Genomic DNA, 24,926 nt, shown 5'->3' with positions numbered 1-24,926 from the left:
ATTTAAATGAAAAACTTGGAAAACCCAATTCTGTTCTCCCCGGACAATTTTAAACCAATATTGAACTGTAAGCTCACAAGACATAACCTCCTTTTTTTTTTTTTTTATTACATGTTGACAAACCAGTCATTAAAGATATACTTTACCCCAGAGTCAGGCTGTCTGTTACATTTTATCTTCAAAGCATGGTATGCACATCAGTGGAGTAATCTACACAACAAATATGGGTATTGCTGGAAATGCTATTAGCCCCATCTTGGAAAGTGTAGCAATTAAATCTCTTCCCTCAGGTCCTCAAGGGGATACATATTTAAAAACCTGGCTCCAAACCTCACACCACTCAACATAATCATGGCTCCCTGAACAAACGTGAATGTTCAGAATCTGTACAGAAAGAATTTGAAGACAACACATTTACTGAACAAATTTTCTGTAAGGTCTTATTTTAAAATAAAATAGGCAATTCATATTGCAAATTTTCTTTACTTCCCTCCAAGACTAATTTTATATTTCTCTTTTCTGACATAATTATCTAAGTTCTTTCTCTATTTTTCTGAAAGAAGATATTCCATGGGAGGCCTTATTCACTAACTTTGATCAATTTAATAATCAGGCTATAGATTTGGTAAAAGATTTATGAAATCCATGAACCTATACATGAACTGAGGGTCCAAACCCTTAATATCCAGAATTAGCAAAGAGACAGTCCTGCTCTTCACCTCCGTTGTCAGACTATTTCTGAAGGAACTGCATCCATTCTTGGGCATGATACGTTTAAAAAGTGTGTAAAGTAAAGAAAATTGAGCAGGTTGATCAGATCAAAAGTAGACATTTTACAGAGAAATTTGGAATGATTAGCCTAGAGAAACGTGGACTAAGGAGCATGACAATGATTGCCTTCAACTATTTAAATAAAAGAGTCATTAGACCTCACCAACTTATCACCAATTTGAAATGTGAAAGCTACGAGTTTTCATAATTTTCTGAAAATAGAGAATTCCCCATCACTGGGACTATACAAGCTAGGCATGCTATAGAAGTGTAACCATCCTCCTCATTGTGAGATGCTTTCACTCTAACTCTTCTTGTTTGTTATTTAAATACCTCCCACATCTGAATCTGAAACTGATGTTGAATTAATGGGAGCCACTATGTAGCTTATATCATACGAAATAATTTTGGGCTTAAAGTTATTAATCTATAAGGATAAAATAGCTCTAAGTATGTATCTTATTTATAATTGTACAAACACATAGTAATGCTTTTCTCAGACATTTAAGAATACCGGGAAATACACACAGAACAAAATAAATGAAGGTTTAAAATGGTGGTACCAGAAATTTAACAAGCCAACAGAGCAAATGAAGTTGTCCTCTTAACTTGAAATCAAGGCCCAAAATAGGTTTTAGGAAAGAGAAAAAGATTTTATTTTCAGTAACTTTTATTAAGAGTGTTGTATAGATTATTAATAGAGATGGGCAAGAGAACAGAAAGAACAGATGAGTGGGAGAGGCAGGTTATAATTTACCAAGATATGAAAATGGAAGGCCTGCACCATAAGAGAAGCACCCTTTCTGGGCAAATACAGCCTCCGCTTCTACGCAACAAAGCAAATGTGCGTGCCAGCTCTTTGGATTACAACCCCCACTAACCTGCACACCCTTAAGAAGCAGTCCTGTGAATAAAGGCATTTGATTTTCATTTTAACAAAAGGAAGTGCTTTTGAAGTTTAAATTCTGGGCAGTTTTTAAAAATATACCGGTTACCACCATATGCTTGTCACTATATATTGTTAAAACAAAAAAGGACCACAGGATCCAAATGGAGTCACTTGTCCTAAGCCCCATGTCAGCAAACAAAGAATTATTACCTAACTTAATTGAGTTTCTGCCTCTCCCAGGAATGTAACCTTTAACTAGTCAGTCTGGAATTACCTGGTCAGCACTAGTGAGGTAATATGCTGGGTAGACCACTACTGTCCTCAGTAGGAAGGTGACCTTGCCTGAAACAGTCAATCCACTTTGTGCCAGAAACTCCTTTTCCCACCCCCTTCTGCCTATAAAAGGCTTCCATTTTGTACAGCTCCTTAGAGCTCCTTTCTATTTGCTAGATGGTATGTTGCCCAATTTATGAATCACTGAATAAATTAGACCTTCCAATTAGATCTGTTAGATCTTCAAATGTACTCAGTTGAATTTTACTGTTTAACAATATTTAGGTATGTGTGTATATATATATATATATATATATATATATATATATATATATATATATATGATCTCACTCTTTAAAAAAAAAAAGGTGTGTAGAACTTTCACACCAATAGTTTCACCAAGGATTTATCTTTATGTAGAATTTGGAGAATCCATTTCCAGACACTTCAGAGAGGGAAGCATTCAATATAATTTTAAATATTAAGTGATTTTCCCAAATGCAGTAGAATGAAATTGAAAACACTTCAAGTAAACTACAAAAAAAAAAAAATTCTAGAAAAAGGAGAAAAACAAAGATTAAAATGTATCTATGGAGACTTGATCATTAAGGATCAAAGCCAAGCAGAAATTAAATCATTTTTACCAATAGAATAAAAACGGTTTTTAAAAAATGCTTATCAAAATCCAGATACCTTTTTATGTATCCTCTCCTAAAGATATAGGAAATAGCAAATGATTTAATGGGGGGAAAAATGAGCTAATATTAAGTTGTTAGCTAAGACTAATTTTCAAAGAGACATTATAAGTTATTTTTTAAAGACTATTGGTCCAAACATTAACATTTAAGAATTAGATTGATGAAGCAGTGTCCCTCTTTTGGAACTACGACAATAAGGCTAAACATTTTGCTGACGAAAGTAGAATGATCGTTTGTGAGAGTTCCTACGGAACCAGTATAAGTATCAATATGTTTCATTGGACGAATCTCAAGGCAGGAAAGCATCAATGATGAAAAACACAAGTAATATATTCGTGTCTATTGTTACTCACAGTTGAACAAGATCGACACCAAATGGTATAATTTCAGGCCTGTGAAAGGGTGGAGTGTAGAGAGGAAATTTGGAAACCTGGCCAAAATAATTCTCCTTAAAGTCTGCCAGCAGAAACATAAATGCATAAATCTCCACTATTACTCTCTCCTTTGATATGGCACTTTGAGAATCCTGCACTTAACTGTGCAGCTTGGGAGGAAAAACAAAAAACAAAGTAGGCAGACACTTCTGACATATAATTTGAGAAAAGCAAGCCCTTTCCTCTACCCCAAAATATCTCCAAGGCTAGTGTCAGATTTTGCACCCCATAATTAGATGTGCAATCTTTCTGGGTCCTGAAGGCCTTTTGTGTTTTATTGTCTTATGCAACTGGAAAACATTCCTGGGAAGAGTAAATCTGTCAATTAACACTTTAGAGAGTGTTAGTTACTAAATAAGGGAGTGAGAGGTCTGAAGCAACACTAAAGGAAAGCACTAAGCAGGGTACACCTAAACCAGATTTCAAATACTTGTCAGCTGTTCCCAAGGCTTTGTAAATGTACGTGCATAATACTGTCAGTAACAATAAATATACTAATTGAACACATTCTATGGGCAATATACCAACCCCTCATGTGGGTAGCAGATTTGAAATTTACCAGTCAAAATGCCCTCAGATGCTCCAAAAATGTTTCATTCATTTTTCTAGAATTGAATACGAATCAGTCTGTAAGCACCTATGTTCATTAATTGAGGAAAAATATAAACATGCCCAATCAAAGTAATTCCAGGCACTTCTAATTTTAAAAGAAGTAAATTCAGAATTTAATCTCAGTCAATATAACCTTTCAACCTCCCCCTTGATTTCATCTTTTCTCCATTAGTGGTGTGAGATGAGGATAGGCCCAACTCAATGCCTTTTTGTGGTGCTCAAAGGCCTCCACTGTGAAAGTACAGTTTCTCTAGGCTGGTTTTCAGGCTGTCAGGTTATTGTCTCTATTATAGACTTTAACTGGCCATTTGGAAACTTAAAGTTAAGCAATATCTTGTAAATCCAGGCTGAATCCTCCATCTCTATGTTGACTCTAAGGGGGAAGCCCAGGGCAAGTAGGTAAATCCCAGGATGCCTCTGTTAATACTAGACAAGGATTCTTCCACCACACGGGTATTATTTTACTTAAAATTGTCCATGGTTTTAATGGCTAGTGAGTGAAAAGTCTGGGATTTTCCTCAGGTGGGACTGACAGCAGAGTCTGAGCAGTTACTTAGCCCTATTTATACTGTCACTCAGAGAAACAACAAAAACACCATCCACGAGCAAACCTCTTGGGTCCCCTCCCTCTTCAGGAGCTTTGTACTCTATCATTCAATAAACCTTACTATCGCTCAATAACACACACACACACACACACACACGCACACACACACACGGAGTCCATTATTAACACCTCAATTTTTTTTTTTTAAGATTTTATTTATTTTTCAACAGAGAGAGAGAGAGACCGCGAGAGAGGGAACACAAGCAGGGGGAGTGGGAGAGGGAGAAACAGGCTTCCCGCTGAGCAGGGAGCCCGATGTGGGACTCAATCCCAGGACCCTGGGATCATGACCTGAGCTGAAGGCAGATGCTTAACGACTGAGCCACCCAGGTGCCCTAACACCTCAATTTTTATTTCACTAAATTCAATGACTGGTTCAGTTTGATAATCTGACAAAGGTCCAGGACACAGAAAAGCAAAGAAAAGAGGGGGAAGAAAAATACCATGTGTTATTCTTAAAGAGAGACCCTAGAAATACGCTAAAATGGGGGACAATGAAAACCTTCCTGTCAAAGTTAGGTGCTCTTCAGGAATTGTATCCATTCAGGGAGACAATACTCTAGGGGTCTCTCATATTTTTGCACTTGTGTGCAGAGCCACTCATGGGTTTTGTTCTGGTTGGTCTTTCAAGAATTTTGTATAGCAAACAGCCTTGGAAGATAGAAATGGTGTCTTCCTCTAGAGAAGGCAGGTTTGTTTATTGTCAAATATAATAAAGATAATGTTTCCCTCAGTGCAAAAGTTGGGAAGGTTTGTTTGCAGTGCATTTAAAAGATTGAGGTTTCCTCAGCACTGACAAAAACTCATTGCATGTACAGCATCTACCTGGGCTGTCCCACTTCCCTTGTGACTTTGGGAACAAGGGAAACAGACATGAGCATGAAGCTTAAGCTGCGTTTTTTGCTATGAGTAATAGTCTTTGTCTCTGATCCAGGAGTCCCATGTCCTCTGCCAACATCCATGAAATTGGCAGGCTAACCTGTGAGTTTGCAAGAAGGGTAAAATCTCAGGGCATTCACAGTTTCTGACACCCACAAAATCTTGTTCTTGCCTCTTTAAGGTAGCTCTTACTATAATGTTATTCTATTTTGGCCTATTAATATCTGCCACAGGTTATAAACTGTTTGAGAACAATGTATCAGACAACTTAGGCAAAGTTGTGAAGTGGTAACAAACAACCTCAACTATTAGTGACTAAACATTGGTATTGATAAATATTTAACAACAAGCTCTCCAGGAATAAAAGTCTTGATGTGTAGTATTTGACAATTTCCATAATGTAAGTACTCTTACCTTGGCCAGTTTTAAGCTACTAATATGGCATCACCAAATACAGAATTGGGAGGAGATGAGTACATTCATTTCCCACAAGCCAGTACAAGCCAACTCTAGCACACCTCTGCCTTTAAACAACAAAGGGATATTTCTTGCTCACGGTACATACTTTTTGCAGTTCAGCTTCAATTCTACCTAAGGTCATTTTCATTCCAGGATATAGGCTGAAAGAGCTGCCTTTATTTGGAACAGGCCAATTAGTGGTAGAGGGAAAAGAGTAAGAGTGGAGCCATCGGATGACTCAATGATTCTTCTCGGAATTGACGTAAGTCACAGCTACCCACGTTTTATTGGCCAAAGCACATCACTTGAGAAAGCATAAGGTCAGTGTGTTGGGAAGTATACTTCACCTGTCAAGATAGATCCAGTAAGGAGGGACAGCAAGTATTTTGACCCTAATACAATCAACAATAATGTGTCTCATGTCTTACTTCTCTTTAAATTCATGCCACCCAAGACAATATTTTGCAAATAGTTAGGACTAGATTAATGATAAAACTAAATGAGCAGTTAGTGATCACTGAGTTTTAATAATAACATTAGAAGGTTAGGCTAAAATGTTTGCTGTAATACCAGCTAATATTCAAATCACAATTTGAATTTGAACTTTGTTTTCCTTTTCCCCAAAATCTTCCCAGACGTTTACACAGCTCTCTCCAAGGAATGCAGGATATCTAGTAGTTAAGACTGTTCTACATTAAACAAAAATTTCTTGAACCCAAACTTTGTGACAGACATTGTTTTGGACTTGTGAATAGATGGCAATATGAAGAAAACAAATTTCTTGCTCTCGTTGAAGTTAAAATCAACCAGGAAACATACCATAAGCAAATAAATAGTCATATAATATGCGATTCCATGATAAGTTCAGTGAAGAAAAATAACAAATATTTCACTAGCCTTTATGAACATTTATGAACCCATTTTTATGAACATTTATGAAACCGTAGCAAGAGTACAAAGGGAGGCTCACCTATATTGTCTTTGTTTTAATTAGTAATTAAACCTTCATTTAGCAAAGAATATGAAGTTGCACAGATTAATGACATTTATAAGCTGTGAATTTGATAAGAATAATTTTCCTATTTTTTATTGTTTTGATCATTAATTAAATCTTTCTTAAATAATTTGTAATGTGTTTTTATAAATTTTATGTAGGTTATACTTGACTCATTGTTTCTAGTTTTTAAAAATATAAGCAGTCCTGGGACGCCTGGGTGGCTCAGTCGGTTAAGCGGCTGCCTTCGGCTCAGGTCATGATCCCAGGGTCCTGGGGTCAAGCCCCGCATCGGGCTCCCTGTTCAGCGGGGAGCCTGCTTCTCCCTCTGCCTGCCGCTCTCCCTGCTTGTGATCTGTCTCTCTCTGACAAATAAATAAATAAAATCTTTAAAAAAAAAATTTAAGCAGTCTACTTTTTTGGAGTTTTCCTATTTCATTTTTCTTCTGTTTCCTTTTATTTTGAGGGATCGGTTTTGTATTTTTGAATTTCTACCATGCTTTCAACTTGTCCTCATTCTTAAAGACCTAAAGAATAAAAAATATTTAATTGTATTCAATGTACTCATAATTTGAATTTATATTTTATCCAAAAATATAATAAATATAAAAATTAAAATTATTTTCATTCATGTTTTCAAAAGTGTTCTATTTTTTCTAAAATGTTTAGAATTACCCGTTAACATTAAAAGGCAAAATTCAAAATTGTGGTTAATGAATATAAAATTTTTAATTAATATTACATAAATAAAGCTAACATTTGAATTTTACTTTTCAAAGTTTTAATGAAATCTTATTAAATTTTTTCAAAGAAAGAAAACTTTGCAATTTTACATTTTGTGTCTAATGCCAATGTAAAGAACTAGTATCACGCTTTGTAAATTATGTTTAGTTCTATATACAAATATAGGAGTAAATATAAATTGTTTAATATTGCAAAATATCTCTCAGGACCCACATGCAATTATTGTTCCTCAGGTCCCACATGTCATTTTTCTGAACCATAAATTGGAACAGAAAAAAGATGCAGGGCACTATTGGGAGGTAGTGTTTCATTATGCAAGAATTTATTGTATTCACGCTATCTGAGAGAAAGGATTTGAGAAGTTACTGAGTCTTAAAGTTCTCCCACTGCGTTTTGAAGTCACGTCAATCTCAGATGTTGGCAACAGCACAATCCGCAAATATTTGCAGCACTCACAGTATACAAGTTGCCTTTTATTTTGAAGACATAGGTAAAAAATGTGGAAAGACATTTCCCTGGGGCTTGAACATGTAAGTTTTAAGGGTGTATGTTTAGGATGGGACTGTGTTGTGCTGGTGCTGAGAAATGGCTCTTCCGTGATAAAGATTACCTGTATGTCCTTTTAGAAATCTATTTTTGTGCTTTTGTAATATGGGGGCACCTCTAAAGCATAGAACCATGGAGTGCCTTGTAGGCTTTGGTAAAGAGTTCAGATTTTATTTTAGATGGAAAATCTTTGGGGAGTTTTGAGCAAAAGCGTGACCTGATCTTATATCAATTGTAAAAATATTTTTCTGAATGCAATGTGAAGAATGGTTTATAAAACGGCAAAAATAGAAACAGAGAGACCAGTTTGAAAGCTACTGCAATGGTCAGGTGGAAAATGAAGATGGTTTAGACAACAGTGATGTATGTGGTAAAAGTGGCCCAATTCTGGAGATATTTTGAAGGCAAAGCCCAAAGGATTTGTTGGTTCAAACCTCCACATTTCTAAGATTATTTTTCTTCACTTTGAAAGGGGATCATCTTTAAAAGTTGGATTTAGGGGTGCCTGGCTGCCTCAGTCAGTTAAGCGGCTGCCTTAGGCTCAGGTCATGATCCCAGGGTCCTGGGATAGAGCCCTGAGTCCAGCTCCCTGCTCGGCGGGGAGACTGCTTATCCGTCTCCCACTCCCACTGCTTGTGTTCCCTCTCTCGCTGTGTCTCTCTCTGTCAAATAAATAAATAAAAATCTTTAAAAAAATAAATAAATAAAAGTTGGATTTACATAAAGATTAAACATGATAGTCCATGTAAAGTTCTTCTCATAATGTCTGGTATATAATACGCATATAACAAATATTAACCATTAAATTATTTTTGAGTCATCACTTAATATAATCACTTTTCCCAAATATCTTTTTTCAGGCCTCTAGATTTCTGCACATTTGTCTTTCTATAATTAGGAATCCATTGATCCTATTCTTTTCCTGTCAAATATTCCTATCTATTCAAGCCTTTGAATAAAAAAAGCTTTCCAGTCTCATAAGAATGAAGACAAAATACTGAAAATGATAGGAGATGGGTTGATGTCTGCGGGACAGAAGATCTTAATCTTCGTGAGCAGTTATCTCTTCTACTAATTACCATTTAATCTGAAACTGACTATTGACTACTACAGAATATGATTTCGTTAACAATTCATTGATTTTTTTCTCAATCTCACCTGTATGCATGAATAGATCCACAAAAATAAAAACTAATCTTCTTGTCAAGAGACTCATAATGATCTTTGCCTAACTGCTCCAGGAACCATCTCCCATCTCATGAGAAAATATTTTCCCCTGAATTACAGAGACCTTATATTGAATAGGGCTTATATATGCTACACACCAATACACTGGAAAATTAGACCAAGACCACATTATCACTATATGTTTTACAATTGGTTGAATTGTAAATAATTCTCTATATTGAGGTTCTGAATATATTCTTTCAATATCATAGAACTAAAGCTGTCTTTTCAAACAGAGGACAAATTATAAAACCCATTACATCCAAAAATGGTTTTTTGGTTTTAACAGTCCTATCACTAATTACGCAGTCCAAAGGGGATTTGCAAAGTAAAGATAATTTATCAAAGCAAGTAAACGGATATAATAATCAAAATGGTCACCACCGTAGTCATTACTGATACAGTCCTAGCTGGAGTAGAGAGAACTTTGTTATTTATTTATTTTTTTAGCTGCAGCATTTTTTTATTTTAAGGTTTTATTTTTATTTATTTATTTATTTATTTATTTTGCAGAAAAGGGAACTTTAAACTTTGTGAATAATAAAAGTAGCTGACCCTTTTTGGTGGCAGTTCAATTCAGTTTTGTAAGGAAAATACATGAGTCAGAAAGGCACTAAATTCTCAGGCAGAAACACCAAAAAGAATGACCCATGTTATTGAGGGGATAATTCTCCTCCTCCTCCTCTCTTAGCCCATAAGACAGACACAGAGTTGAAGAGAAGAAAAAATATATTTAAAAAGAATCACCAGTGATGCATGCTTTAATCTATTTTTAAATGATTGCAGGAAATTCTCCTCTGACGAAGAACACTGACTTCTACGTTTCATTGCATTTGGTTGCATTTCATGTTCCATCTTAAACAGATATATCTTGTGCCTAACTCCATGAAGGCACTAATACTTTTTCACAAATGTTGATTTTTATCTATTTCTTCTACTAGATTGTGAACCACTTATTGAAATAGGAAACACTATAGAAGGTTCTAATAAGGACATAAGTGGCTCACTTCTGGACATATTGAGATGCCAATGAGATAGCGTAGCAGCCTATTTTGCCAAATAGATCTTCCAAGTCTGGGATACATTCATGTTTCCTTGTATGTTGATTATATATCTCAGATCATGTTATATAGTAGATATTCAATAAATATCTGTCAATTGACTTAATCACTAATGAAAATTTTATTACCGGATTTTAAAGCCGATTATTTCATTCTGCAACTTAATAAAATTTACTCTAGCATCCTGCTTTCCAAGAAAGAGATCAGATCATCATGATCATCATATAAAGTAGATGATCTCTTAGTATCTACAAAACTTATTTTTGTTAACAAAATGCTATTTTCACTTCGATTACACCATCTAAAGAAATGTGTATTTCAAGAGGACAGTGTTCGTGCTAACAAACATAGTCACACTACATGTCAAGAAGTGCTGGGCCAAGTTTTATTCATGCAAACAATTTTCTAAGAAAGGAAAAGGAAATAGGGAGAGGAAGGAGGCTGACTCAGTGGGAGGCTGTTTGTTAATTAGTAAATACGTGCTGTACACATATTGAGCCATGTGGCTGCTTTTCAAAAAAGCAAAGTACATGAAGAAATTTCAGCTGTTTCCTGAAAATATGCTCACTTACACTTCCCTCATTAGATTGCTTATGGCCTATAAGAGCCGAGGACTTTGTTTTTTGTTTTTTGTTTTTTTGAAGATTTTATTTATTTATTTGACAGAGAGAGTGAGACAGCCAGAGAGGGAACACAAGCAGGGGGAGTGGGAGCGGGAGAAGCAGGCTCCCTGCTGAGCAAGGATCCCGATGTGGGACTTAGATCCCAGGACCCTGGGATCATAACCTGAGCTGAAGGCAGATGCTTAACGACTGAGCCACCCAGGCACCCCGAGGACTTTGTTTTATTGAGACGAAAGAGAGAAAATGGGGAAGGGGAAGTAGGTACTGGGGAGTCATCTCAGAAGCAGGCTGAAAAACAGAAAATGTTTGTGGCTGAGGGCTTGTTCAAAAGAAACAAGTAGATGTATATTCTTATCAGAATGGCGCAGTCACGTTTTTTCTTCTCAGAACATTTGCAAAATCAGAGCTGAAGACAGAATTTGGGTGTGGATGAGGTGGGAGGTTGGTGACAGTGGTTGGCACCTAGTTAAGATTTCCAAGTATGTTTAAAACGTTGAGAGTTTAATCGAGGACTGTCAGGATCACCAGAGTTTGGACTGTTGTCCAGGCCCTTAGCCCATGACGATGTCACCGAGTTCATGGACTTTTGTTTATTTACTCAACAAATATTTACTGAGAACATACCAAGAGCCAAATATTGTTCAAGGTGCTAAGAACACAGCAATGGGGGAAAAAAAACAGATTAATGTCTCTGCTCTAAAGGAATTTACATTTTCCTAGGGGGAGGCAGGACAATAAGCAAATAAATAGGATTTTCAGATGGTGATAAGTGCCATGAAGAAACTAAACTAGGGTGATGTAATAGGGAGTGACCTTGACAATTAGTAGAATAAAATCCTGTCCAAGGTGCCAGACTCGCTCCACTGGGGTATGACGCATCAGAGCCTCTGTGGGGATCACGGACCACTCAAAATCCAAGTCTGTGCAGAAGACAGTGTATTCATCCCTATTAGACAACAGCCCTTAAGGTTCCTGATTGGTCCTAGACCTACGCTGGCTACAAAAGGCTCTTCATGATCCAGAAGCAACTGCTGTCCAATAGCTCTGAGCTGCTCTGAAATTATAGGCCTTTTTCAGCAGATGCTCTTGACTAAAATAACTGCTCCCTCCAAGCATGCCCTGATTTATGGCCGGCTTAGTTTTCTTGATTGCCTTAATGTTGTTGATATCAAATTCCCTATAACCTTGAGCCTCACCTCCTTTCTCTACTGCCCTACCTAGACTATCCTGCTTTCTTTCAGCAGCAAGGTAAGCTTGCCTAATCCTATCTCAGGCCTTACTCTGTCTAGTTGTAACTTGGATGAAACATGCTGCTGTCATGCCCCACAGTGATGACATCCTGGCAGAACCTGGTCTTAGCTTTCCCCGTGCCAGCACCCAGGACTTTGGCCAACTTGCTTATTCTCACAAATGCTCCAGCAATGCTTTTTAAATCTATACTATCTAGGATATTTTGCCAACTGAGGTTAAGATGTTATGCTTTGAATATTTGGTAGTAAAGGGTCCTGAATAAGATATCCAAACCAAGATTGCCAACCGGCAGAGAAAAACTCTACCCATCAATACCAAAATGTCAAGCGTCTCAGAGGCATATGTATGGGCACAAGAATTTAAACTAAGTGACAGAAAAGTCTGACTTAGAGGGCAATAGTGGTTACCGGAGCAGTGGCATCTGGTCTGTGCCAAAATGGCTCCAGGGTAGGGCAGAGGCTCATGTTAAACTGAAGTTACTCAGGAACAGAAACTAAGAGCCTTTTGAAATAAACCCGGCTGCCTAAAGGAGAACGAAATGTAGGTATGGATAGAAAGATGCAGAGAAGAGAAATGGTGCTGCCTGAGAGAAAAAAATTAAAAAGGCGGCTTGTCTGAAATTGTTTTTTCCAGCAGTTATGAGGCCTAGTAGTACTATCTACAGTTGGATTATGTGAGATTCCCACGTAGCCTTCAAATAAACTCCCTTTCACCTGGTCTGTTGGAAAGTCTTACTTACTAGGCAAGTATCTTTGGAATCAGAAGCCACATAGCCATTTCAGGGTATCTCAGATTCTTTGGTATAGTGATCACTGCCCTGGCCTAATAAGTCTTGGGGAATTATTCCCATGGTACCTGTGTTACCTCTACCTGTGCCCATAGGTATACCTCTCAGACAGTTGACATTTTCGGGCACTGATGGGTAGTCCTCTCTGCTAACTAGCAGGCCCAGAGTTCAAATATTTTATTCAAGACTCTACCACTAAGTGTTCAAAGCATAACATCGTAACCTCGGATTCTCAGAAAGAGATCTGATTGGCCCGACTGTGCTTTGGGTTGTTTTTCTCGGAGTTATCTGTCCAGTCAGCTGTGGTGAGACCCTAGACTTAAGGATCTTAAGACCTGTGCTACAAACATGGCAACCATGGGTGTGGTCACGGGAGAGATTTTCTTCGATGGAAGGCAGGGTGAGGTAGGCAATGATGAGCCAACAGGTCCAGTGATGCTCTAAGGTCCAGTCATCACCCACAACTACCAGTGAGGCCATACTTTCCGGGCCAATGACTGTCTATAAAGGATCTCGCGTCTCCAACTTATATGAATGCTTAAATTGTCCATTGTTAGTGAGAATGTAGTTCTAAATATTTCCATTTTCCAAAGGCAAATCAGATTGTAGACATGCTGAAGATAGACATCTTGTAAATCTTGATCTAACAGAATTAATCTAGCTAAGCAAGAAGTTGTGAAGTAATGGTGAATAAGAATGTGAATAGAAAATTATTATAAGGGGCTAGAAAACCGCGGCAGGCTTGCTTGCACTTACATATGCTGGTTCTTCTCCCTAGAATGTCTTTCCTTCCATCATCTTGACAAAGTCTTAGTCATTCTTCAAGACCTAGATTAACCATCATTTCATCTGGAAAGCCTTTCTGACATGGCCCACTTTCTTCTCTTTCAGGCGAAGATCATCAGTCTCTCCTTTGATCAAGTGCAACATGCACATCGTTTCAATTTTTATTTCAGCAGTTCTCATGCTAACTTACATGTATTGCTTTACAACACTATGTCTGCAATGCCACTTTAAGTCTCTTAAAGGCAGAAACACTGTCTTATTTGACTACTTATTCCTGGGCACCTAGCTCGGTGAGCCTGAAAGAGAGTCAGTATTCAAGAATTGTTGACTGAATGAGGAAGAGTAAAAGAAAATATATTATTGACTTGGCACAAGTGTAGTCTGAAGAATGTTCCAAATAATTGAAATTTATACCTCCAGCAATCAAAACTTAAAATGTTTTATAAAGACAGAAATCTTTATAAATTGTCTTACAGATTTTTCTGCCTCATTAAACAAAATGAAACAACATCATGAATACTTTCTAATTTATTCAAATTCCTCATTATGAATCAATTATATTATTCTCTAATGCAGTTTTAAGAAAGCTTAGTTCGGGGGCGCCTGGGTGACTCAGTTGTTAAGCATCTGCCTTCAGCTCAGGTCATGATCCCAGGGTTCTGGGATCGAGCCCCACATCGGGCTCCCTGCTCGGCGGGAGGCCTGCTTCTCCCTCTCCCACTCCCCCTGCTTGTGTTCCTGCTCTCGCTATCTCTCTCTCTGTCAAATAAATAAATAAAAATCTAAGAAAGCTTAGTTCGGGCACCACCTCCACCAGAAAGCCTTCTCTAGCCCTATCCCATCAGACGTCACTAGATATCATCTTATATTATTCATAGAACCCCCTTGTATACCGCTTACAATACTTTATGGAAATTACCTATTAATTCATATGATTCCACTACTTCATATGGTCACAAATCTCTATTTTCCCCATTAGACAGTGGGTAGCTCTGGACAGGACACCCCATCTTATTCATCTTTTCATTGCCAGAGCCAAGCAGAGAACACTACGTACCCTACAAATGTTGAACTGAAATGAGCACAGTGGTGTTATAAGAGAGTTTTCAAAAGTGTAAAACTATTAATCTCTACACTAAATTATTCCCACTTTTTTTCTATTTTATAGTAATAGATCTTTTATATTGCTCCTGTGTTTTCCCCAATTATGTCATGTTACTCCATCAGATTAACTATCTCTAAAAGGCCCTTACATCCCTTTTACCAAGCCAATGATTTCCAAATTTTTTTGATCACATATCTTGATCAGTAGAAAATATTTGAACCCAAATCTATACTAAATGACAGAGAGTAAATTTGTGTATATATTTATACACATTTATTTACAAATTGAATGCATGTATTTTTATATTGTTATTTATATTGATATTTTAACAACCATAAGGGAAAAAAGAGAAAGGTTAGATAATAATAAAGCAAATTTTTTTAAACTAAAGTGATATTTTATTATGTTTATCAATAACATAAAAATTTTTTTGCTCATACTTTGTAAGATCATCTTATTTTAGTCTTGCCATAATATTTAGGGATATAATATTTTGAGGGCTTGGATTCTAGATTCTATTGATGCAATGCTTAATTTTAATGGCTATCATAGATGAAAAAAATACTTCAAATGGACAAAGTATATCTTAGTCTTTAGTTATTAAATTATGATACTCATTTTTTATGCCCAGGCATCAATTATATAAAACTTTTTGTTGAAATTCAAACAGGAAATTCAGTTCTCCTTGATCTCACTTTGATGTAGGCATTGTGTTTTTTTAAAAAAAATAAAAGGATTCAACACTCTTCATTTGGAAGATATTTAGATAGGGTAGAAAATTCTATTTCAAAAGTTCAAAAGTTATATTTGTGACAACATGGATGGACCTAGAGGTGCTAAGCAAAATAAGTCAGACATATAAAGACAAATACCACTGATTTCACTTACATGTGGAATCTAAAAAATGAAACAAACAAAACAAAATAAAACCCAAACTCATAGTTACAGAAAACAGATTGGTAGTTGCCAGAGGGGAGGGTGTTTGAGGGGGGAATTGCTGAAGGTGATTAAGAAATACAAACTTCCAGTTATAAAATAAATAAGTTACAGGAATATAATGTACAGCATGGGGAATATAGTTAATATTGTATTAACTATGTATGCTGTATGGTAACTGGACTTATTGTGGTGATCCTTTTGTAATGTATACAAATGTCTAAAAATTTTTTTTAAAGATTTTATTTATTTATTTGAGAGAAAGAGCGAGCGCACACACAAGCAGGGGTGAGGAGCAGAGGGAAAAGCAGACTCCCCACTGAGCAGGGAGCCAATTCCAGATTCCAGGACCCTGGGATCATGACCTGAGCCACCGAAGACAGCTGCTTAACCAAATGAGCCACCCAGGCGCCTGGTAATGTATACAAATGTCTAATCACTGTTATGCACCTGAAATTAATATTATATTGTATGTCAATTATACCTAAAAATAAAAAAGGTTGTTTACTTTCTCATTTATTGAAAAAAAAGTTTACTTTAATTATACCTAAAGAATAAGCATGCTTGTTTTTAAATATTTGCTAAGTAGCACTTTATTGATAAATCTTTTGTCATCAGTGAAAAGGTTGGCAAATTTTAAACACCTTTTTGTAAATAAAAAGCTTAATTTGTCTTTAAATGCAACAGCAGTTTTAGTATTTTTCAATGAAATAACCAGTAAAATTCTCTATGATCACAAATATTATCATTGTTATTCCCTATGTCATTAAGTCATGTAAATATTTGACAATATTTTAAAGGCTCATGTTTTTGTGAAATTAAGAACCAATGTTGATGCACTTCTGGCTTCAGTTTCTCTGGTGAAAGAAAAGCTTGCCTATCAATGGTAGGCAGTTAAGAGATTTCACATGTAAAAACATTACCTAGAATATTTTTGAATTTTCAATTGCAGGCAAAGCATCAGCTCCATCATAATACATATTTCCCATAAAACATTTTTAAAAGAAATTCGGTAAGGATTTTCTTATTGTTGAGAATTTACCTTTTTCAGTAAATTCTTCTTTTTCTTTAAAGTTTTTCTTTAAATTTCAGTTAGTTAGCATACAGTATAATATTAGCTTCAGGTGTACAGTAACTTCTTTAAAGGCACAAAATTGTGATCAATCATGAATTTTCTTTTTGAAATACAATCTAGCAAATAGAATCTGAGACACAATAAAAATGCCAATATATCCACCCAGTTCTATCACTACATAAATTCTTTTTTTTTAAGATTTTATTTTATTTATTTGAGAGAGAGAGAATGAGAGACAGAGAGCATGAGAGGGAGGAGGGTCAGAGGGAGAAGCAGACTCCCTACCAAGCAGGGAGCCCTATGCGGGACTCGATCCTGGGACTCCAGGATCATGACCTGAGCCGAAGGCAGTCGCTTAACCAACTGAGCCACCCAGGCGCCCATCACTACATAAATTCTAATGCTACATAATTTGTCTCACCTGTTTCTCAAAGTCTTCAGCTTCAGCGATGTTTTCTCTGTATCTTCCATCACTGGTGACAAAGGAATGGATGTTAGTTCGTGGCTTATTGCTTCATGAATTATTCCAGTCTTATTCACTCTGGAAGGAAAAACAGTTTTCCAAGTAGTCCTTTTTTTTAGAAATTTTTTCTTTTCCATCAACCTATTTCCATTTTGTTTGCCTTTGTGAAAGAGCAGCTTAAGACCACTTAGTGGTCCTTCCTACCCTTTCAGTGGCCTGAGCAGTGGGAGCTGCTGACCAGTCCTCATTGGTCGGCTGGGCGCTCTAGTCTTCTGTGGGGAACCGCTGAATCAGCACAGAGGGCGGGCGCCTGCACGCCTTCACACCAGTCTGTGACTCCAGGCTGAGTAGCAGTGAACTCAGGAGCTGGAGCAGTCCATTCTCCCTGAAATCCCTCCTGGGTCACAGCAGCAGCCTGCCCTTCTTTTTCAATCCCTTCAGGATCTCTGTAGAAGTAGAGATCAGGCATGACCTCCCATGGGTGTTCATGGGAAATGGTGCCACACATGCACAAAACTTCCCTGGGCTAGCATCCCCCGCATCAGACCCACTGAGTGAGCTCCTTTGTTGTTGCAAGGAATGGCAATGTCCATATAGTGCAGAGGAGAGTCTGTGTTACACAGAGCGATGGTAGGCAGGTTAACCTAAGATGCCTTGGTGAGAGGCTGGTGGGCAGCCCTGGGATCAGTAACCACCAGAAGTCTCAGCTCCCAGAGGCTGCCTGGATCTGGTTAGTGAAGTCTACAGGAATGAAGCAGCCAGCAATAGAAGTGGCTAGCATCAGCACGCTTCAGCTCAGCTCACTGGCCAGTATCCCTGGGTGATATGACATTGACAGGAGCCAGGTTTTCAATGGCAACAATGGTACAAGCTGCCAACAGAAGCTTCTCCCAGGTCCTCTGCAGATTTATGATACAGATGCCATCACATTTCCTTGTGTAGGTGTACTGTTCCATTTGGAGGTCAAGGTTGGTGCCAGCTGAGTGGGTTCCTGCTGCCAGGAATTTGAGGACATCCTCCTTCATTTGCAGGACATCAAGGGCTCTGGATATTGTGAGAGATTCCCTTTAATTTGAGACAACACCCTATGGACCCCTCCCTGTGTGGTGTGGAAAGCCCAAGTGGTCTTTTTTAATAAGTAAACTTCTAAATATTTGTTTTTGAGTTTAGTAAAGTTTCACTAATGCCAGGTTGAGTAACTCTTGACTTTGAAAACTTATGAAAAAATTGCAAAAGATTGTCCTTATGTTTTGGATGCTTAGTTTTTTAATGTCTTGCTAATTACGAGCTATCTCAAGGCACGGTGTATGACATGAGGATCTTCATTAACAATAACAGCACAAAAAACCCACACTTCAAATAGTTTCATCATAACTTTGAATCTGAGGGGAGGTGACTTTTTGTAATATCTGAATAAATCTTATTCAATACTGTAATTGCCAAAAAGCATGTTCACAAAGAAAAGTATCACAGCTAAGATTTTCTTTTTAGCCCAATTGTGCTTGTATTATTAATTTTATCTGCTGTTCTTTGGAGGACTGTTTAAGTCATTTGTCCATTTCATGAAGGTTAGTATAGGTAGAACTTAAAACAGCCAGATAACCTGCAACACCTCACGATGAAGAAATGGGAAGAGCTGCCCCTTTGTTCTGGGAAATGCAACTCCCACTCCTTTGCTTCCATGTGATAACCAGGTTAAATCCTAACACAGGACATTCACAGCTACAGACTGTGATGGCCCCTTGGCAATCTTTTTTATTAAATGTTAGTAAGGATTAGTTTCTTTTAAAGTTATTTTTAAATAAGTAGAAGTTTTAATATTTTCTTCCCAAAGTACAATGGATGGCCTGGTGCTCCCCTGAAATACACACACCTCACTTTGGAGTAACTGTTCTAATGTTTGGTTGCGTGAGAAAACATGCTAATGTTTTGGAAGATTTCCATCCTCTGAAGTCCTGAGACTCTTATTATCTTGAGCTCCAGAATGTACCATTTATTGTTTGGTATTATTTTCATTGTAAATATACTTGTCTTGTCTCCTCACCTAAATTATAAGTAACCGGAAGTCATGGTATACTCTTTTCTTTATTCTTCACATTACGCAGCACAGTCCTTTGTCTAGAAGATATACAATATGTATGTTTTCTTGTGCTAAATGTTTAGCTTCTCATATGCTATTATCTTGTTTGCCTGAATTACAATTTCTGTAAGGGCAGGAAACCTTTTATTCTTTTTTGAATTCCCACTTCTGCCACATAACTTACACAAAATTCCAATGAATATTTGTTGACTAAAACCAGATAACCAAATAGATTTGACTAATAACTTCATTTTATGCAGAAATTAAACCAATAAACTACGGGTCAGGGTTCTAATAAAATTCATTTATTCTTTCATTCATTCATTCCATCAAGTAATGTTTATAGTGTATATTCTATGTACCACACATTAATTATAATGGTGGCATAGCAAAACAGAAAGTAGAGAACACAAACTAAAAATATGATAAAGTAAACATGCTATATAATCATCATATAATAATTCATATTGAATAGAGGCCAAAAGAAACTGTTACACACGCTCATAAAACTATTCAATTTTATATGTAACATGCAATGTGCTGGTAAATTATTAATTCAATATTGGTCTGTTTTCCTCACCGGAAAATAAGTCCCACTGACGGTCAGACCAGGTCTGACTTGTTACTACTCCACCCTGGGGTGGAGCACAATGTTGGCACATAATCAAGTATTCAGTAAGTGTATCTTGGATGAATACATAGATGAATGTATGGGGAGAAAAACAATACTGACAGCATATATTTTAAAATCCAAAAATAGGGAGAATTGTAAAACAGAAGATTAAGCTTTTATTGAAGACAATTTGAGAAAGACAAATTATTCAAGAAAATTACTCTATGAATAAATTAAAAAAGAGTAATTTAAAAGATAAGTTTCTATTGGATTTTGGCAAAGGCTGACAGATTCAAGAATTCAGTAACTTGCTTAACAAACATGTACTGAATTCATATGAAATTTCAGGCACCGTACTGGGTGCTGAGATGCAGAAGAGTAAGATAAACTTGTTTTCAGTCCACATGGAATTTACAGATATGCAGAAGGTACTAAAAAGCACAAAGATTATTTTTCCAATATGTAAAAGAAAACAAAAATCTCTATTACCAAAAATAATTGCATATTTGATAACACTAGCAAATACCTAACAAGTCTTTGATTATATTTTGGCATACATATATATATTTTGGTTACATGTGTGTAACTTCAGGTCCCACATTATGTTCTGTGGTTTTCTATATAACTGATGCTTTTCCACACTCCAGATCATTGTTCATGCTTTGCTCCTTGCTGGAATCCTTTCCCACTTAAGGTCTTCTTTTACTTCTCCAAATCTACTTATTCTTTAAAATTTTGGACCACCACAGCCCCCACCCACCCTCTGATACCCCCTCAACCACCTTTGTGTGTGTGACCCATCATTGTACTTACAATAGCATTTATTTGTCTGTCATGATTTATTTGTCTGTCTCTTTTCTGAACTCTAAGTGCCTCTAGGGCAGAGGCTAATTTTCAGAGTCTGTATTTATAATGCTTAGTACAGAATAGATGATCAATAAATATTTGTTAACTGGAGCTGAAACTCCTATTTTCTATTTAGAAACCTGCATCTATCTAATTTAAGAGTTAAGACTTCACGTGACAGCCAAGATTTCTTTAAAAGGCATTCTATAATCTACTAGTCATCAGGAAAAATCATAGCTACAAGCATTCACAAACCTGATTATATTCTCATTTCTTCTCACTAACAACTTAAATCCACATGAGAATTTGAGGCAGAGAATGTAATGTATCTTTACCATCCTGATCACATAAAATCCATTTATCTTCTTAACACTTCAAGTACCAAAAGACTGCGTAATAAGCAAAGTCACATTTCTCTTTTGGCAAGTCTCATGCCTAAAATGCTGCTAAAGTGCTACAGGGGAACATTCTCTGTACCATTACCACTCCTGGGATAATAAATGAACTTTTCCAGAGGCAGAAGAATACAAAAAGAGTTATGAATATATGAAAATATCTACCATCTGTGAATATTATCTCTGACTTGGTACCTCACATACATAGTGATGTCCCCTCATTGATTAATTATTACGTTGGTATCTCTGTATTATCTGTTGCCACAATAATGTTTTATAACAAACCACCCAAACCCAGTGTCTTAAAATAATAAACATTTATTTAGTTCACTACAGGTTGTCGATATTGAATAGCTTTAGCTGGAAGCTTCTTCTGATCTCATCTGGATTTCCTCACGTATCTGAGGGCTGGCTGGCAATTGACTGAACCAGGATGGCCCAAGCTCAGATGTCTGAAACAACTTAGCCCTGTTCCACATGTCTGCCATATCCTTCCTGCACACCAGCTGGACATGTTCTCATAGCATGGCAGAGGGGAAGAGTGAGCAGGCCCAATCATGCAAGAAGGCAACAAAAAAGCACATGCACCTTTCTATAAAGCCTCTGTTTGTGTCATGTTGGCTAACATCCTATTGACCAAAACAAGTCACATGCCCAAGCAGAGAGTCAGGGTGAGATGGAACTTTAAAGGTATAGGAAAAACATTGTGGATCCAAAGAAGTCATTAAGTGGGGTCATTAATACAACCAATCTATGGGCACCTGGATTCCTGAACCTACCATGATACTAAATTTTAAAAACCTGTGCAAGAAAAATTGCATGACATTTCCATATAATGAATTCTGGATACTTCAGGAAGTAGAGTTCTCTAAGAAATATACTGCAGTGTTTTATTTTTTTAAAAGATTTTATTTATTTATTTATTTGACAGAGAGAGAGGGAGAGCGTGCATGCACAAGCCCAGGGGTGGGGGGAAGCAGAGGGAGAAGCAGACTCCCCGCTGAGCAGGGAGCCTGATGTGGGGCTCCATCCCAGGACCCTGAGACCATAACCCAAGCTGAAGGCAGCTAATGCTTAACCGACTGAGCTACCCAGGCACCCCAACTACAGTGTTCTAAAGTTTTGAATTTTATTTGGAATTTGGCATTCAGTTTCGCAAAGCTATATATTTTTTAAAATATATTCTCCATGTGACATACTCTCATCAAATATAAGGGTAAAGGAAAACTATGCAATAATAGCAATTATAAACTACAAGTGATTTTGTGAAATTCAGCAAAGTAAAACTGTTAGGACAGATAATACAGAAGGTCCACTAAAGAAGGAAATAGGATGTAACAGAAAAATATGTAACCTACAAAGATAGCGTGCACATAAGCACATGCACATACACACATGAAATATTACAGCCAAAGCTTCCGAATGAATACTGAAAAAATTTCCTTAAACTAGAAAATTGGACCTAGCAATACTTTAAGAAAATAATAGCATTAGTTAGGTTTTTCTGGCAGCAAAAAAGCCATATGCAGGTAAATTCAGTTGATATACAGGGACATACGCAAAAACAGTCTCTCAGCAGTCATATGGTCAGGCCTCCTGAAAAACTGGAATGCCATTCAAGACACATAGGTGCTCGGTGTCTCTGTAACTACAGTGATCCAGCGGGGGGTCCTGTTCACCCTGTTGTCCCTCAGCAGCAAGTACCTGCTGCTTTCTACTCTAGGTTCTCTCCCATATGGCTAAACTTATCTCTGCTTCTGCAATGACTGTTTCTATCTCACTGTCACTTCCTTCTACCTGTTGTTGTTGTGTTTTTTTTAAAGATTTTATTTATTTTGAAAGAGAGAGAGAGCACAAGCAGGGGGAGCACCAGAGGGAGAGGGAGAAGCAGGCTCACCGAGCAGGGAGCCTGATGTGGGTCTCTATCCCAGGACCCTGAGATCATGACCTGAGCCGAAGGCAGATGCTTAACAACTGAGCCATGCAGGCACCCTCCTCTACCTGTTTTTACTTTTACCTCTTGACTTCTGATTACTGTGTCTTTCTATAAAGACTCTCTATTTTCATGCCATCCTGTTACCTGTATCTCTCTCAGAATGTCTAATTCTGCCATCACTTTTCAGAAGGGTGTTGGCAAAGCCTTTATTCCAGGTCATGTCCTAAGCTACAGGTTAATTTTTAAATGAGTATCTTTGGCTCCAGAACCCATCATTGTTCTGCTCAGCTATTGTCCGGTGTTAGTATTGTTGGGCAAAAATGAATCCCTCAGTTGAGGCTGTAAGTATTCCATGCACTCTGCAGCCTCTCAGAAGAGGGTAGCATAAATGCCAAGTGCTTTCAATAAACTGTTTAATATAAAAACGTAACAAACAAGAAAAGATTAATATAGGAATGCAAAGATATATCACTATAGGGAAACCTATTAATACAATGCTAGTGTGTATTTTATTTTCAACAGCAAGCAATGACTGGGTATCTGACAATTTAACTCATTTCTGAAATTATCTACCTGGAGATAGCATCAGATCCCATTAGTTTATGAGGGGAGTCCTATAAGACTTCCCCTTCTTCTCTACGGTGCCAGTCGCAAGTCTGGTTGTCACGTTGTCACCTGTTTTTCTAACCTTCTGGCTAGAGATTGGAGGTTCCCACGATTCCCTCTTTGGGTTGGATTAATATGCTAGACTGGCTCACAGAACTTTGAAAAACACTTTACTAGTTTATTATAAAACAATATAATTCAGGAATTGCCAGATGGAAGAGATGCATAGGGTGAGATATATGGGAAGGGGCGGGGAGTTTCCATGCCCTCTTCAGGTGTGCCACTCTCCCCAAATCTTCATGTGTTCACCAACCCAGAAGCTCTCCAATCCCTGTTCTTTGGGTTTTTATGGAGGCTTCATCATATAGACATGATTGATTAAATCATTGGTCATTGGCAATTGATTCAACCTTTAGCCCCTCTGTCCTTCTCAGAGCTCAGGAGAATGTTCTGTTGTTGTTGTGGCTGTTGTTGTTGTTTTCAAATTAATCTGTACGTTTAGTGCAATCCCAACGGCAAACCTGATGAGTTTTTTTTTTTTAATTGGACAAAAGGACGAATATAACTGATAATAACAATCACGTGAGAAAAAAAACTAGATATTTTGAAAAGGAAGAGTAATGAAGAACTTTTCCTTTAAAGGTAGCCTATCGCCCGCTCAGCGGGAAGCCTGCTTCTACCTCTCCCACTCCCCCTGCTTGTGTTCCCTCTCTCTCTCTCTCTCTCTCTCTCTGTTAAATAAATAAATAAATAAATAAATAAATAAATAAATAAATAAATAAAATATTATAAAGGTAGCCTATACATACCCTTATGGTTATACTCTGTGATCTGTGTCAGCCCTCTGTTAATGATTGCTTAGTTCAATTGGTTCACACTTGTGCTTTACCAGTTGTTAAGCGTTTGGTATATTAACCCTGCTTATAGATATTAAACTATATACTATAGCTATGGTAATTAAAAGTGTGATACTAATGGTTGCAGAAATAGAAAGACAGTTAAAAGGAAGAGAATAGATGGCCCTGAAATAGATTATTGTTTAATGGAATGAAAAAAAAAACAATTTTAACATCTCGTACTAGAATTTCTCTTGGGAAAGAAATCCCTTTGTTGAGAAAGATATCTTAATATATTGCACAAGGGTAAAAGGTGAGAGCCTAGGCGCATAGGCTGGAAGAAGATAATGCAACAAGAAGACAAACTACTCTGCCCAAAAAATTAAAAATGAAA

General features: G+C 37.1%; 1 long non-coding RNA gene across 1 annotated transcript in view; it reads right to left on the bottom strand.

Annotated features, from left to right (window-relative positions):
- The window catches only part of LOC129046421 (uncharacterized), a 48,185-nt gene extending 30,559 nt beyond the window's left edge, over nucleotides 1–17,626 (bottom strand). Inside the window, exon 1 of the long non-coding RNA XR_008507675.1 lies at nucleotides 17,179–17,626. This is a non-coding gene — a long non-coding RNA (uncharacterized LOC129046421). The remainder of the gene's footprint in view (nucleotides 1–17,178) is intronic.
- Between the last annotated feature and the right edge of the window lie 7,300 nt (nucleotides 17,627–24,926).

The sequence above is a fragment of the Mirounga angustirostris genome, unplaced genomic scaffold (assembly GCF_029215605.1).
Source record: "Mirounga angustirostris isolate CCGP_5_RB_7025 unplaced genomic scaffold, mMirAng1.0.hap1 SCAF_4, whole genome shotgun sequence".
Lineage (NCBI taxonomy): Eukaryota > Metazoa > Chordata > Mammalia > Carnivora > Phocidae > Mirounga > Mirounga angustirostris.
Note: the sequence above shows the minus strand (reverse complement) of the source record. Positions and strands in the feature narration are given on the sequence as shown.